Here is a 17,500-nt window from a genome sequence, read left to right on the forward strand (position 1 = left end):
GTTTAAATCAGGTGACATTGTAGACCAAGGCAATACCTTTAACTTTTTATCTGATAAAAACTTAGTCGTCATCTTTGAAGTGTGTTTAGGGTCATTATTGTATTGGATTATGGTATGTTTTTCTAGTTCCTTGATGCTGTCCAACATTGTTTTCTGTAATATGTCACAATAAAGCCTTGAATCCATTGTTCTCTCAATAGATGTGAGTCCTCCCACACCAGCCACACTCACACATCCCCAATGCATAACACTTCTGCTACTGTGTTTCACGGTAGGCACAATACATTTGGTGCTATTATCTTCACCTGGTCATCGCCATACCCGTTTAATATCATCTGATCCAAACAAGTTGATTTTAGTCTTATCAGAAAAAAACAATTTTATTCCAGAACTCCTTCCCCTTACTCACATAGGTTTCGCTAAAAGGAAGATGACTTGGTTTATGCCTGGTAGTGAGGAGAGCCTTCCTATGAGGAATACATTCATGAAGACCACACTGGTTCAAACTTCAGCAAACTATTTGGGTGGATACACTCTTTCCACTAACAGAAGACACTTCTTGGGCCAAAGATGAAGTGGTACGATGTCTGTTGTCCATCACATAACGTTGGATGTGGCAAATATGCATAGTTAAAATAGAAGCATGACCTGGATGATGTATATTGCTTAACCGCCCACTAGCTTTGTACTTCTGAATTACTTTGGCAACTGTGTTTACACTAATATGTATTCATTTGCTAATTAACTTGTATCCTAAACTATTCTTGTGCAAATTAAAAAAAATTTTCTTCAAATCTTCAGACAATTCTTTTTCTTTTGGTGCCATTTTAATCACAATGAAGAAGATTGTCATCATGGTACAAAAATCAGAATTCCTGCAGATGCAATAATAATGACTGGTGCAAAAATGCCAGGAGAAATAATTTATTAGAATCAAAATTATCAACAATATCTGAATTTAGTTAAAAGAGTGGATAAAATATTGAATATAGCAAATTTCCTTTAGGGTGTACATATATTTGTAATGTTTGAAAATTAATATTTCATTCATATCTTTCAAAATGTTTATTGTTTTGTGTTCCAAATTTGTATAATGTTAGCATATATAATATATTTTATTCAATATAAATTTCATTTGATTTCCCTTGGCAATTTTACTGAAAATTTTTAGGGGTGTACATACTTCTGTGAGATATTGCATATGTATATCTTTTATCTTTTATTGGTTTCAGTGCAAAGTTGTGGCCATGCTGGGATACTGCCTTCTCATCATCAACATCATCATTTTCCATGCTGGCATGGGTTGGGTGGTTCAACTGGGGTCTGGGAAGCCAGGAGGCTGCACCAGGCCCCAATCTGATCTGGCAGTGTTTCTACAGCTGGATGCCCTTCCTAACACTAACCACTCTGAGAGTGTAGTGGGTGTGTTTTATGTGCCACCGGCACATGGGCCAAAAGACCTGGCATTGACCATGATCGGATGGTGCATTTTACATGCCACCGGCACGGAAGCCAAGTCAAGGCAGCACTGGCATCGGCCACATTCTGATAGCACTTTTTACATGCTACTAGCACGGAGCTCACAACTACAATTCCCATTTGATTTGATTTTGATATTGCTGATGTTGATGTACTTGACTCAATAGGCCTCCTCAAGCACAGCATGTCACCCTACGATCCAAGGTACTTTTGAATGGGCTGGTTAGGCGACACTGGTGTAGGTTACAGCTGTGGACTCACTTTATATAACTTTTATTTTTTACTTGTTTCACTTATTTAAATGCTGCCATGCTGGGATACCACTGTGAAGGGTTTTAGTTGAACAAATCAACCCCAGGACTTTTTTTTTAAGCCTTGTACTTACTTTTATTATCAGTTTCCTTTGCAGAACTGCTAAGTGAGAGGGATATAATTACACCAACACCAATTGTCAAGTGATGGTGGGGGACAAACACAGACAGAAAGACACACACACATAGATATATATGATGGGTTTCTTTCAGTTTCTGTCTACCAAATCCACTCACAAGGCTTTGGCTGGGCTGAGGCTATTGTAAAAGACATGGGAAGAAAAATACCTAATAGGTTATAATTATTATTAAAATTATAAATAAGTGTGTCTAAGAGATATCACCATACTTGAAATAGCACACAAATCCTGACTCTAAAATCACATCATGTATTCAATACAGCACAAGGTGAAAAGAGAAATAGATGAATAGACTAGTGAAAAACTGGATAATTGGAATTATCCAATTTTTCACTAGTTTATTTATTCATTTGTCTTTTCACTTTGAGGTGTATTGAATATATGATGTGGTTTTAGAATTGGAATTATCCAATTTCACACTAGTGTATTCATCTATTTGTCTTTTCACCTTGTGCTGTATTGAATTCATGATGTGATTTTAGTGTCAGGTTTTGACTGCTATTTCAACCAAATAAGGGTATCTCTTAGATACCCTTATTTGTACATATATATATAAAACAAATAATAAATGAGTATATGCATATGTGTGTGTGTGTGTGTATATATATATATATATATATATATATATATATATATATATATATATATATATATATATATATATATATATATATATATAAATATATATATATATACATACATATATATATGGAACAGTAGATGGAACAGGGACAACTGAAGAAGGGAAATATTCTTTATGTTGCATGTCTCGTTTCTCTGTTTGTTTTTTTCGTTGTTCGAAAAAAAGTTCGTTTTCTGTCTTCGTCTTTATGTTTTCGTTTCTCATTGTGTTTAACGTTTTTTGTGATGTCCTGTACCCATATATGCATGTATGTATACATATAGATGTAGGTATGTACATATATGTATGGATATATACATATATTTATATATTATTTATGTTATTATATATATATATATATATATATATATATATATGTATGTATGTATGTATATATATATACATACATATATATCTTGAATGGACTCTCCCATCAATTTCAACGTACTAGGATCCAACAACCGACACTTTTTTTGTCAGTCATACTTCTTATGTCGAATATGACATTTGACTCCTCCTGCCAACAACTTTTAAATAAATATATGTGCATGAATGTATGAATATACATATATAGGGGTGGCTGTGAGGTAAGTAATTTCTTTCCCAACTACATGGTTCCAGGTCCACTTCCACTGCATAGCACCTTGGGCAAGTGTCTTCTGCTACAGCCTCAGACTGACCAAAGCCTTGTGAGTGGGTTTCGTAGACTGAAACTGAAAGAAGTCGTTGTATGTATGTATATATATATATATATATATATATATATATATATGAGAAATATCTAAGATCCAGTTGAATTAGGTACTTAAATTGAGGCACCAAGTCAGTCCAGTATTATTGTTAAGATGCAATATTTGCTAAAAAGTTTAATGAAGTATCCTGTATGTTGAAAACCTATATGGTCTTATGCATCCAAAGAAGGCGGAATATTTCAAATTGATGTAATATTTGCATTGTTTTCAATTAAATGGAGCTGCCTGAAATGGTCGTAATGCACTAATAGCTTGACATCCTTGTTACTTAGTGAGTGTAGTGGGTGCTTTTACGTGCTTTTACGTGTCACTGGCACGAAGGCCAGTCAATAGGTACTGGCAACGGCCATGCTCGAAATGGTGTATTTTACATGCCACCTGCACAGGAGCCAGTCCAGCGGGACTGGCAACAAACTCGCTCGAATACATATATATATATATATATATATATATATATATATATATATATATATATATATATATATATATATATATATATATATAAATGTATATGGAATATGAACTATGTTTTTGAACCATGAAAGACACAAATGGAAAACAAGACAAACAACATAAAGAACGACCCTTCATCAGTTGTTGGCTGTTTCTCTAGTCTCGTATTTTGAGCATTTAACAACAGTATACGCTTTCGATAAAACAGTTGCTCCCGCAAAGCAAATTTAATAAAATTTGGGATTTTGCGGAGGGTCAAAATTAGTAACACAAGCAGGACAGTGAAAAAAACAAAGAAGAAGGGCTACTAACCCTAAATGAGGTTGTGGTGGCAGATGCGTAAATCAAGCTTGGACAGGAGACAGACAAGAACACATCTTCCTTGATTTAGCTATAATAAAGAGAAAGACAGAAACACAAATTAGGAGAAGAAAGATGGCCGATCGTCACGTGGGAGCCATGTGAGCAAGCGAGGAGGAGTGAGGGAGAGAGAGAGTACAGAGTAATAGGATAGAATAGTGGAAGAAGAGGAGGTAAAAGAATAAGAGAGAGAAAGAGAGAAAAATGAAAGGGTAAAAAGATCATATAGAGTGAGCATCAGAATTATTAAAATAAAACTTACTTCGAAGAGGATGTGTGGCATTCAATCATATAATAATATAAATAATATATATATACGCATATATACATATGTATGTGGGCACAGGATGTCACGAACTTGTACAACAAAAAAATATGAAGTGCGGTTGACACGGAAAAGCACCCACTACACTCTCTGAGTGGTTGGCGTTAGGAAGGGCATCCAGCTGTAGAAACTCTGCCAAATTAGATTGGAGCCTGCTGTTGCCATCCGGTTTCACCAGTCCTCAGTCAAATCGTCCAACCCATGCTAGCATGGAAGGCGGACGTTAAACGATGATGATGATGATGATGAGTACATGGAATATGAATTATTTTTCGAACAACGAAAGACACAAATGGAATACAAAACAAACAACATTATATATATATATATATTATAATAAAGGGTAAAAATCATTAATGATTTTACCAGGGGTTCAGCACAGAAATAAAAACCTTATAGGTAAATTTTACAAATATTTTAATAATTATATACAGAATTACAACGAGGGATTGACTATAAGCATCTCCACGCAGTACAAAAATAGATGCCTAAAGACGCTCTTACCACCTTAAAAACTCTGAAAAATAAAACACGGGCTGTAGTTGGGCAAAAGAAAGTTAATGAATTAAACTTTAATTCATTATCTTTCTTTTGCCCAACTGCAGCCTGTGCTTTATTTTTCAGAGTTTTTAAGGTGGTAATATCATCTTTAGGTGCCTATTTTTGTAGTGCGTGGAGATGCTTATTGCCAATCCCTTGTTATAATTCTGTATATATATATGTATGTACATATGTATATATATATGTATATGTATATGTATATGTATGTATGTATATATATATATATATATATATATATATATATATATATATATATACATATATATTATAATAATAATAATAATAATAATAATATTAGGGACAAAATCTATTTAATACTATTTGCTATTTATTGTTTATGTACTTTATTGATTTTTAGAATAAGGTTTTTTCTCTAAATTATATACATACATACACACACACACACACACACACACACACACACACACACACACACACACACACACACACACACACACACACACACATATATATATATATATATATATATATATATATATATATATATATCTGTGTCTTTCTGTTTGTGTTTGTCTCCACATTACTGCTTGACAACTGGTGTGTTGGTGTGTATATGTTCCCACAACTTAGAAGTTTAGCAAAAGAGACTGATAGAATAAGTACTAGGCTTACGAAATAAGTCCTAGGGTTGATTTGTTCAACTGGAAAAAACCCTTTAAGGCAGTGCTCCATCAGGGCTGCAGTCAAATGACTGAAACAAGTAAAAGAATAAAATTAAGAAAAGAAGGATTGACTGCTCACTCCAAAAGTTTTTTTTTATTCTCTCTCTGTTTATTTCCTCGTGTTCCTTTCTGTTGAAGAGCATATGCTTGAAACGTAAAAGACTTTCTAACCTTCCCAAGCGTCAAATTAATACACCAGCTTGTTGTTTATATATTTGTGTTCGTCTTTTGTTTTTCTGTAAATTTCAACTATATCATCATCATCATCATCATCATCATCATCATCATCATCATCATCGTTTAACGTCCGCTTTCCATGCTAGCATGGGTTGGACGATTTGACTGAGGACTGGTGAAACCGGATGGCAACACCAGGCTCCAATCTAAATTTGGCAGAGTTTCTTCAGCTGGATGCCCTTCCTAACGCCAGCCACTCATATATATGTATATATGTATATGTAGATAGATAGATACAAAGACCCTGCTCCAGTTTATATATTTGCCTATGTTGATGTAATACCTGTATTCCCATATATTGTGTACCAAATTCTCACATTCTATACACTGTGCTAAATAAATGGCATTAACTGACCTACAATTAAGAGATAGTCCATTATTGATAACAAACTTCTTACCAGTGACATTACTCTTAAATGCTTAACTACCATTCAAAGCATCATAACACATCCACTTTAATCTTCCACATATTACAATTACACTATTCACATTCATTTTCACATGTAAACATTTCTGCAAATCTCTGCATAATAGCAGTTGATATGCTGTTGGTTGGCTGGTTGGTTGGTTGGTTGGTTTCTCCAGTCATGCTATACAGGCATGGCTGTGTGGTAAGAAGCTTGCTTCCCAACCACATGGTTCCTGGTTCAGTCTCACTGCATGACACCGTGGGCAAGTGTCTTCTATTATAGCCTTGGGCTGTCCAAAGCCTTGTGAGTGGATTTGGTAGACGGAAACTGAAAGAAGCCTGTCATATATATATATATATATGCATATATATATATATGCATATATATTCGTGTGTTTGTGTTTGTCCCCTCCCACCATCGCTTGACAACCAATGCTGGCGTGTTTACATCCCAGTAATCTAGTGGTTTGGCAAAAGAGACCAACTGAATAAGTACCAGGTTTACAAAGAACAAGTATATATATATATATATATATAGAGAGAGAGAGAGAGAGAGAGAGAGAGAGAGAGGGAGAGAGAGAGGGAGAGAGAGGGAGAGAGAGGGGGAGAGAGAGAGGGAGAGAAAGAGGGAGAGATACAAAGAGTGTTAACAGTAGAGGTGCTGGATGAGTGCAAATACTAGGCTTGATTGTAGACATTAAGGAAAGGAATGCTACACACACACACACACACACACACACACATATACACGATGAGAGACGAATTGCAGAAATAGAGGAGGAGGAGGAGGAGGGGAGGAGAGAAGGAGGAAGAAGAGAGGAGGAGGAAGAAGAGAGGAGGAGGAGGAGGAGGAGGAGGAGGAGAGGATGAAGAGGAGGAGAGAAGGAAGAGAAGGGGTGATAGAGTAATTATAAGAGGAGTTACACAAATGAGAAGTTTTTTATTGAATTTCATTTTAAAATGATAAATATTTTTCTTTTGAAAATCAATATTCATTTTATCATTTTGAATAAGCACCAAGAAATTTGATAAAAGTTTAATTATTATTTTTGTACAGATGTTATATTTCTTGATTATTACCCATGGCAACAAATGTATACTTCCAAAGTTACCCATCATATGATGAGTAACACTAGTATTATAAGTGCTAGGAAGCCTCAAAAGTTCTTTTAAGTTGCTTTCGTTTCGTACCAAATCAAGCCTACCTTTCCAGGTTTAAAATAGAAACAATTGGCTAACCAGAAATATTTAGTGAGATTTTTTTACTTTTATCTTTTACTTGTTTCATGCTGGGGTACCGCCTTGAATAATTTTTAGTTGAATGAATCAACCTTTGTACTTTTTTTTTTTGGGGGGGGGGGGGGGGGGGGCTGGCACTTATTCTATCAGTCTCTCTTGCTTGTAATTAAATTACAGGGGATGTAAACACACCAATACCGGATGTCAAGCAGTGGTGGGGGACAAACACACACTCATACATGTATGTATGTATGTATGTATGTATGTGTATATATATATGTATATATATATGTATATATATATATATATATATATATATATATATATATATATATATATATATATATGGGAGAAATTACGAAAAAAACAACAACAGACGAGGACAGGTGGTGTAAATAACAAAAGGATGTATTAGTTTAATGCTCAGGAATAGAGAAAGTCTTTAACGTTTCGAGCTACGCTCTTCAACAGAAAGAATACGGAAAAAACAAGGAGAAAAACACGGAGAAAAAAAATTGAATGTTTTGGTCAGCGATCTATATATATATATATATATATATATATATATATATATATATACAAGAGGCTTTCAGTTTCCACCTACTAAATCCACTCCCAAGACTTTAGCCAGTTTGAGGCAATAGTAGAAGACACTTGTCTAAGATGCCACATCATAGTCCCATATATAGTGATCATTATTAGTTGTGTACAAATTAAGGAATTACATTATCTTCCTGAGAACTGATGTGTGGCCACACTTTGCTCTAGATGGGTTGGTATGTATTCTGTTGCTCCAATAATAATAGTTACGAAACTGAAAGTGAATCTTGGGTCTAGATTTGTAATTCCTGGTAGACTTGTATTTCAATGGTCAATAGGCGCAGGAGTGGCTGTGTGGTAAGTAGCTTGCTTACCAACCACATGGTTCTGGGTTCAGTCCCACTGTGTGGCACCTTGGGCAAGTGTCTTCTACTATAGCCTCGGGCCGACCAAAGCCTTGTGAGTGGATTTGGTAGGCGGAAACTGAAAGAAGTCCATCGTACATATGTATGTATATATATATATATGTGTGTGTGTGTGTGTGTGCTTGTGTGTCTGTGTTTGTCCTCCTAGCATTGCTTGACAACCGATGCTGGTGTGTTTATGTCCCCGTCACTTAGCGGTTCGGCAAAAAGAGACCGATAGAATAAGTACTAGGCTTACAACGAATAAGTCCCGGGGTTGATTTGCTCGACTAAAGGCGGTGCTCCAGCATGGCCACAGTCAAATGACTGAAACAAGTAAAAGAGTAAAAGAGATGTCCTCTTTTCCTTGTATTTTCTGACCATATTGGTGTCCAGCAAGCAACGGATTTCCACAATAGAGCATATCGTTTTCTCGTGGCACCATTCAACAATATCTAGCCAGTTGTGTTTTAATTTGGTGGCTGTTTTAATTTTTAAGTTCCATGATGAAATGCAGTTTAGCTCTGTCCCAGAGAGGTAGATAAGTGAGGCTATTTTCATAATCAGACAACTGCAGAGGAAGTATTTAGGTAAGAACAAGCAACGGTCCTTGGCATTTGTTGATCTAGAGAAAGCCTTTGAAAGAGTACCTTGCTCTGTGATATGTTGATCTCTGAGCAAACTAGGGATAGAAGAATGGCTTGTGAAAGCAGTGCAAGCCATGTACAGGAATACTGTTGGTAAGGTAAAAGTTGGTCATAGGTACAGTGATGAATCTAGTGTACAGGAAGGTGTCCACCAAGGGTCAGTCCTCAGCTCCCTCTTATTCATCATTGTCCTCCAAACCATAGCAAAGGAATTTAAGACTGGAACCCTAGGAGAATTTCTATATACTGATGATCTTGCTCTCATAGCAGAATCTGTAACAGAACTAGAAACGAAATTCCAGGCATAGAAGCAAAACCTGGAATCAAAGGGCCTTAAGATGAACTTAGTGAAGATCAAGGTCCTAGTAAGCAAGAAATCAGACAGGACCCTTCACCCTTCAGGTAAATGGCCTTGCTCAATATATAGGAAGGGTGTAAGTAGAACTTCCATTCATGTACCCAGTGCAAGCTCTGGTCACACAGAAGGTGCAGTGGAATAGTAGGAAGGTTAACAGAGAAGTAGTGTTGGTACATGGGAAACTGATTTCCTCAAATGTCCTGGTGAGTTTCTGGAAGTTGTAGATAATTTCTGCCACTTAAGTGACCTAATTAGCCATGGAGGTGGTTGTGCAGAAAGAGTAATTGCTAGAATAAGAATAGGATAGAGAAAGGTCTCTGTGTTTGAGTGAAAGAAAGATTGCATGATGCATGTGTACAAACTGCAATGCTACATGGTAGTTAGATGTGGGCTCTGAATGCAGAGGAAGCACAAAAACTAGAGAGGAACAAAGGTTTTGCTCTGCTGGATGAGCAATGTCAGTGTACATGTGTGACAGCACTAAAATATTGGGAGAAAAGTTAGGCATAAGAGGAATTATTTGCAGTGTGCAAGAGAGGAGATTGTGCTGGTTTGGGCACATGATGTAGATGCATGAGGACTGTTGCATGTAAAAAGTATGTTCTGTAAAGTGGTGGGCATTAGGAATGGCATCCAGCCATAGAAACTAAGCCAAAACTGACAATAAAATCTGGTGCAGTCCCTGGCCTTGCCAGTTCCTGTCAAGCTGTCCAACCCATGCCAGCATGGAAAAACGGATGTGAAACAATGATGATGTGTGTGAATATATAAATGTGTAAATATTTGTTTAACATACATGTATACATTTATATATTATTACAACATTACATGATAGAAACACTCATGAAACATTTAAAAATATTGATGTTCATATAAAATATAAAAATAGTTTATTAATCAAATTATTCACAAAAATTTACTTTCATATTTGAAAGAGAAAAAACAAAAAAAATGTATTTATTTTATTTATTTGGTACTTAAGTAATTCATTCTTTTATTTACTTTAACGAAGGGGGAAAACGCTGAGATATTTATCTTGTCTTTAAATAAATAAATGTCTTCCAGATGTAGATTCATTTTGTTATTTATTTCTTGCACCAATTCTGCAAAGATTTTGGTATTTTTATTTGCTGCTTAAGCATTGCTGTTAGCACATAATTGAAAGTTGAAAGCAATAGATATTACTTTCCTTATCAATTGGCACCATATTTGTATGACTGAGGTTTTTGTTTGTTTTTTCCTTTTCACATTCTTCTTGTTCTTCTTTTTTCTTCCTGTCCTCCTCCCTCATTTCTTTCTCCATATACATTCTTCTCCACCTCTTCTTCTACATCATTCTTCTCCACCTCTTCTTCTTTTATATCATTCTCTCTCTTCTTCCTCCACCTCTTCATTCTTCATTTTTCTTTTTCCATCCTCCTTTGCTCTTCCTTTATCTTCTTCTCTCCATCTTCCATCTTCTCTTCCTCCTCCTTCTCTCCATTTTTCGTCTTCTCTTCCTACTCTACCTTCATCATCTCTCCATCTTTCATCTTCTTCTCTTCCTCCTCTTCCTTCATCATCTTTCTCTCATCCTCCTCCTCCTCTTTTATTTTCATTCTGTTATTAGCCGTTGTTTAGTTTGCTTTGCTTCTTTTTTTTACTTTATTCTGTTATTAATCTTTAACTTGGTGCAGTCTCTCATGGAAATCTAATACGTCCTTGTTAGGAACTATGTACACTGACATTGTAACTAGTTAGGAAATGGAATTTTGGCACTAATAGAGAATTATACATATATTTGGATGCTTTTTAGTTGTTTTTTTTATATATTTAGTTACCTTTACAAGCTCAAAAACAGATGCATTCATTTAACTAGACACTCACCACTGTTAGTTTCAGTGTATAAAGCTGAGGATTTATGATGAAAGTCTAAAAGAAGGCAAGGTGAAGGCAAAGTGCAATCTTGCAGATCATTTATTCAGGTGTTCAAACCTGACAACTGTGATTCTTTTTAGTCTTCTAGGACAAAACAGAAATTATTAAATTATTCCTGCATCAGTTGGCTTCTCTGACAATACATTATGCTGTTGTTTTACTATAAAAAGTTAGTAGCAAAATACACATACATACATGCATATATGTAATCCCTATGTCTGTCCTTGTTTGTCCCCTCTATGCTTAGCCCACTTTGGGCAATAAAGAAACAAATATATATATATATATATATATATATATATATATATATATATATAGGTACAGGTGTGGCTGTGTGATAAGAAATTAAGAAGTTTGCTTCTTGACTTCATTATTCTGGCTTCAGTCCCACTGCATGGCACCTTGGGCAAGTGTCTTCTACTATAACTTCAGACTGATCAAAGTCTCGTGAGTGTATTGGAAGACAGGAACTGAAAGAAACTTGTCGTATATATATATATATATATATATTTATTTATTTGTTTCTTTATTGCCCACAGTGGGCTAAACATAGAGGGGACAAACAAGTACCCCAAGGAATAACTGGTACTTATTTAATTGATCCCGAAAGGATGAAAGGCAAAGTTGACATTGGCAGAATTTGAATTCAGAACGTAACGGCAGACGAAATACCACAAAGTATTTTGCCTGGCGTGCTAACAACTCTGTCATCTCGCTGCCCTTATATATATATATATATATATATATATATATATATATATATATATATATATAGGGGTCAAGACAGTTTGATTCAAATTCGTTGGTACTCCAAGTTTCAAACTGTGATGCTAATCCTTAGCCAGTGGAAACTTGAATGAGAGTACAGTTGAAGAAAGCCGATTGTTATTACCAGAAGGTGAGCTGTCATTAGTTGAGCTACAATTAGTCATAGCTCACCTTCCAGTAATAACAATCAACTTTCTTCAAATTTCCAGTGGCTGAGGATTAGCATCACGCTTTGAAACTCAGAGTACCAACAAATTAAACTATTTTGACCAATACATGTAACTTGAGTGCTTGTTTTTCATTTGTCCACTCATTTGTTGCCTTCTTCCATCCTAAACTGTGCCACAATTCTCTGTCTTTGAAGATGTGCCTAAACTTGGAATGCAACTTCCACCATCTGAAAGGCACAAAACAAATGAAAGATAAACTGCAACAAGAAAGTGCAACAAAAACAAAATACAACCACAATCCACCTCCTAACACCAGCATCAACCAATGAAGAAGGAATTATAGAAAAACCACAACACCATATAAAATAAACCAAGGAGGAAATTCTTTTTTATTAAATTACCTGGAAAATATGAAGGCCAACCTAAGCCTGGAGATCCAACGTTGCATATCCAAAACTCTAGGAACACACACCCACCACTATCAACTAGAATATCACTCCACTCATACAGCCCCAAAGCAAATACTATCCTCAGTGCTGCCACTGAACAAAAAAACATATTTCATCTCCTGTATACTATCATGAAGGTGCACTATATCAAAAGTATTGACCCTGGTTTCATCACTGTCACAGAAACATGGGCACTCTCTCTACTTTGTGATGGTATTTTTAGCATAGTTGGTTACACCTTGTTTTGCAAAGACTGTTAATTGTTGTGGAGGTGGCGTGATGATCTACATTCAACCAAACTTCTCAGCAATTCCTTGTGATGATCTGAACAAATCACAACACGAGGCACTCTTTTGCGGATTATGCATAAACATTTCGACCCTGATACTTGGAGTTGTCTATCACCCACCAAATTACCATCAAAACACACAGCTTTTTGAAATCCTCAGGGCCACATCTAGGAAAACAGCCACTTATTTTTTCATTGCTGGTGACTTTAACTACCTTGAAATTGATTGGGAAACTTTCCGCTGGCTGCAAAATACAGGTGATTTCCTTCATGTAATACTGCAAGCAAACCGGTCCCAAGTTGTCACCTCCCCCACTACAGATAACAACACTTTGGGCCTGCTCTTTATAACCACTCCTGAAACTATTATCAATGTTTCAACCAAGGAACCTCTAGGTGACTCCGATTATACTATGATTATTGCCAGTCTATCCCTTATAGGCAGAAACAAGAAGCACCACCACCTCCAAACCACTCACTTTGACTGGAATGAAGCAGATCGGAACTGTCACCGTGATGAGTTGCAATGTTCAAACTGGTTTGAATTTTACAATTCCGGGGATGTCAATACTGTATTTCAAAATATCCTCAGGGCAATCTGGGCTGCATGTGAAGCATCAGTACCGTGCAAACATTTTAGAAATATAATAAGTGCAATTTGGAAGACTGCAGCAGTTCAACTTGCTAGGAAAGATCATCATCATGAACAGAAATATAGACAGCATAGAACAGATGAGAACAAAAGACGCAATAGATCATGTAACTATCTCAAGCAAGTGGCAAAAAAGGCAGTGTTTGAGTTTGAACAATGTATAGCAACCAGCCCTGACAGCAAAGTGTTCTGAAAATATGTACATTTGAAGCAGAGACCTCACTTTCCAGTTGGCCCTCTTTACAATCCCTACACAGATCAGATCACTGATGACCCCAAGGAATGTGCTGAGCTTATTGTTTAATGCGATGCTGGCATTTTTACAGTTGAAAATTCAAAGGTACCTTCTTCACCAACTCTGACATCAAATTCCATAACATCTGTGAAATTTACACTCACAATGCTGTGACACCACCTCAAGAATAAGTGCAACTATGCCTCTCCTGGTCTTGATGGTGTTATTTATTTGTTTCTAAAAACATGGAGGGTTCTTTCTTTTGGACCAGCTTTCATTCTTCTTTCAGTTTTGCCTTAACAACTGTGTCACTCCAAAGCACTGGAAAATTGCCAGTGTCGTTCCCCTGTTCAAAACAGGTGATTGCACATCACCTGTCAACTACTGTCCAGTCAGCCTTACTAGCTGCATCACCAGACTGATGGAGTCTTGTGTCAGAGAAACACTCTGGAACTTTGGGAGCTCTCACAGCCTTATTCAACCCTCATAATTTGGATTTATCCCTAACTCCAGCTGCTGTAGTCAACTCATCGAGTTTCTTGAGGACATCACCCAAGTTACTGATGACAGCTCATGGATGGATGTTATCTACCTTGACTTTGCTAAAGCCTTCAATTCTGTGCTACACAAACAATTCATGGCAAATATCTCTGCAATGGGTGTGAAATATGATCTCTACAACTGGCTGAAATCTTTCATTCTCAGTCAAAAAGAGGTAGTCATAGTTCTAAGAAATCATTCTTCACCCTACAAGATGACTTCTGGTGCACTATGAGGATCTGTTCTTGGACCCCTACTGTTTGTTGCAGATATTAATGATATAGATGCCAACTTGAGGAATATTACAGTGTTGAAATTTGCAGATGACATCAAGCTGTACCTCGAAATAAAAGAACATAGATCTTTCCTGCAATCAGACCTGGACACAATGCAGCAATGCATGTCTAACTGGCAACTCAGGCTAGCTGTAGACAAGTGCATCATCATGCATTTTGGGAGGGAAAACCCAGGTTTTACATTCGCCCTCAGCAACACCAATCTCAAGAAGTCTTCTAGTGAATGTGATCTGGGTATTATTGTAGACAGCGATCTGCATTGGACAAACCACATCTCTAAGATTGTCAAGAAGGCTGAGGGTGTCACTCAGTTAGACCTTTGTCAGCCACTCTCTAGCTATCTATTTAAAATTTTATAAGGCAATGGTACCTCCATGCTTAGAATTTGCATCATCAGTCTGGTACCCCTATCTTGCTCAGCATATAAATCTCTTAGAAACTGTTCAGAAACATGCAACAAAATGAATACCCGAGGTCAGGCAGCTATCATACTCTGAACATCTGGCTTCCCTGGACATGGACACATTGAAGCTCAGACGTCTGGCAACTGATTTTGTAGATATCCACAAGATTATCCATCATCTTTCCAACAACAACCTTGGTCACCTTTTTGAATTCCATATGTCAAACACTTGTGGACATGCTCACAAAATCAAATAACAACACAGTACCCATGACTTTTGGAAACATTCTTTCATGCCCAGAATTGTTGAAGCATGGAATAAACTATCTGCATCAGTCGTTAGCTATTAAGACACTACATCCTTCAAAACTTCCATGCTTCCTGAAATCTGCCAACAGTACACCCGATGGCTTTTATAATCTTTTTTTTGTTCGGTTGTCATGCACCTGAGCACTGTATACAACAATTTCATATATATATATATATATATATATAGGCACAGGTGTTGCTTCCCAACCACATGGTCCAGGGTTCAGTCTCATACCTCTTGACCTGACTTTTATGGTTTATATACTTCTCATGAAATAGTTTCATCGATTGGATCACCAGGTTTTCAGTTGCTCAGAACTCTGCATTATACTCTTCTATATTGGATTACTATATGGTCTGGCAGCTGAGGCCATGAGAGAAGCTTTCTGCAGTAACCACACAATCCCATGAATCCATACATTACACTTCAAAGTGTGTGTGTGTGTGTGATAGAGAGAGGGAGAGAGGGAGAGAAGACATGTAGCCTAGTGGTTAGGGTGTTGCATTCATGATTGCTTGATTGTGGATTAGATTTCTGGACCAGGCAGCACATTGTGTTCTTGAGCAAAACACTTTGTTTCAGATTGCTCTGTGATCATTTCAATAACTGATGTGGTACACTATGAACCTGTTCAAGAGGCGTTGATTTGATGGAGAGAGTGAGCTAATGTACAGTGCATACATTTGATCATTAGAAACAAATCATTTGTGCAGGCCGTTTGGTAAAAGCTGAACACTCATATGTCGTCTTTGATGGGAGATTCTATCATCATCATCATCATCATCATCACCATTATCATTATTGTCATCATATATATATATATTCTTTTATTTGTTTCAGTCATTTGATTGTGGCCATGCTGGAGCACCACCTTGAAGGGTTTTAGTCGAACAAATCAATCCCCCAGGACTTATTTTTTAGAGCCTAGTACTTATTCTATTGGGCACTTTTTGCCAAACCGCTAAGTTAGAGGGACGTAAACATACCAACACTGGTTGTCCAGTGGTGATGGGGGTACAAACACAACACAGACACAAAGATACACAAATATATATGTTAGAAAATTACTATTTTTAAATCTCACAACGAGAGATATTCATTAACAGTACTTTGGAGTAAAGATTGTTTGCCAACATGACATGGCAGTCCTGATTTAGGACGAATGTTGCTGTAGATGGAAACTGAAAGAAGCCCTTGTATATATGTATGTATATACCTACATGTGTGTGTGTTCGTCTTTATGTCTGTGCTTGTCCCCAACCACTGCTTGACAACCGGTGTTGGTGTGTTCACATCCCTGTAACCTAGCAGGGACATAACGATATACATACATATACATACACACACATGTATATATGTATGTATGTGTGCATGTATGTCATTGTTTTGTTTTATTTTTTTTTTATTTTAAGATAATAAATATTTTTAAAAAAATTAGTATTCATTTCATCATTTTGTACCAAGCACAAAGGCTTTTGATTAAAGTTAAATTATTGTATGTATGCTATATTTCCTAATATTACCCTTGGTGGTAAAAGTAGACTTCCAAAGTTACCTTTTGTATAGCAGACAACATTCTAGTAAATAATATTTCATAAACTATGAAATATAGTTTAGCAGTTTTATATTATGAAATAGTTTTATCATAATATAATATTAATATTATATTATAAAAAAATATTTCATAAACTATATACTGGTTTCAGATTTTGGCACAAGGCCAGCAATTTCGGGGAGTGGGTAAGTTGATTACATCGATCTCAATATTTAACTGCTACTTATTTTATCAACTCTGAAAGGCTGAAAAGTAAAGTCAACCTCAGTGAAATATGATCATAAACTATGTAGTAAACATACATAAAAATTACAGAAAATAAAATTAGAAACTCTTAATTTGAGTTAAATAACTTGTAATCGAAGGAAAGAAATGTCATAAAATTATATATTAATT

The 17,500-nt window shown here is 36.2% G+C and overlaps 1 protein-coding gene across 2 annotated transcripts in view; it reads left to right on the forward strand.

The window, feature by feature from the left end:
• LOC106873181 (basic helix-loop-helix ARNT-like protein 1) overlaps positions 1-17,500 on the forward strand; it is a 788,348-nt gene that overhangs the window by 379,210 nt on the left and 391,638 nt on the right. The gene's annotated exons all lie outside the window — the stretch shown is intronic.

This window comes from Octopus bimaculoides, chromosome 7 (assembly GCF_046866305.1).
Source record: "Octopus bimaculoides isolate indiv1 chromosome 7, ASM4686630v1, whole genome shotgun sequence".
Lineage (NCBI taxonomy): Eukaryota > Metazoa > Mollusca > Cephalopoda > Octopoda > Octopodidae > Octopus > Octopus bimaculoides.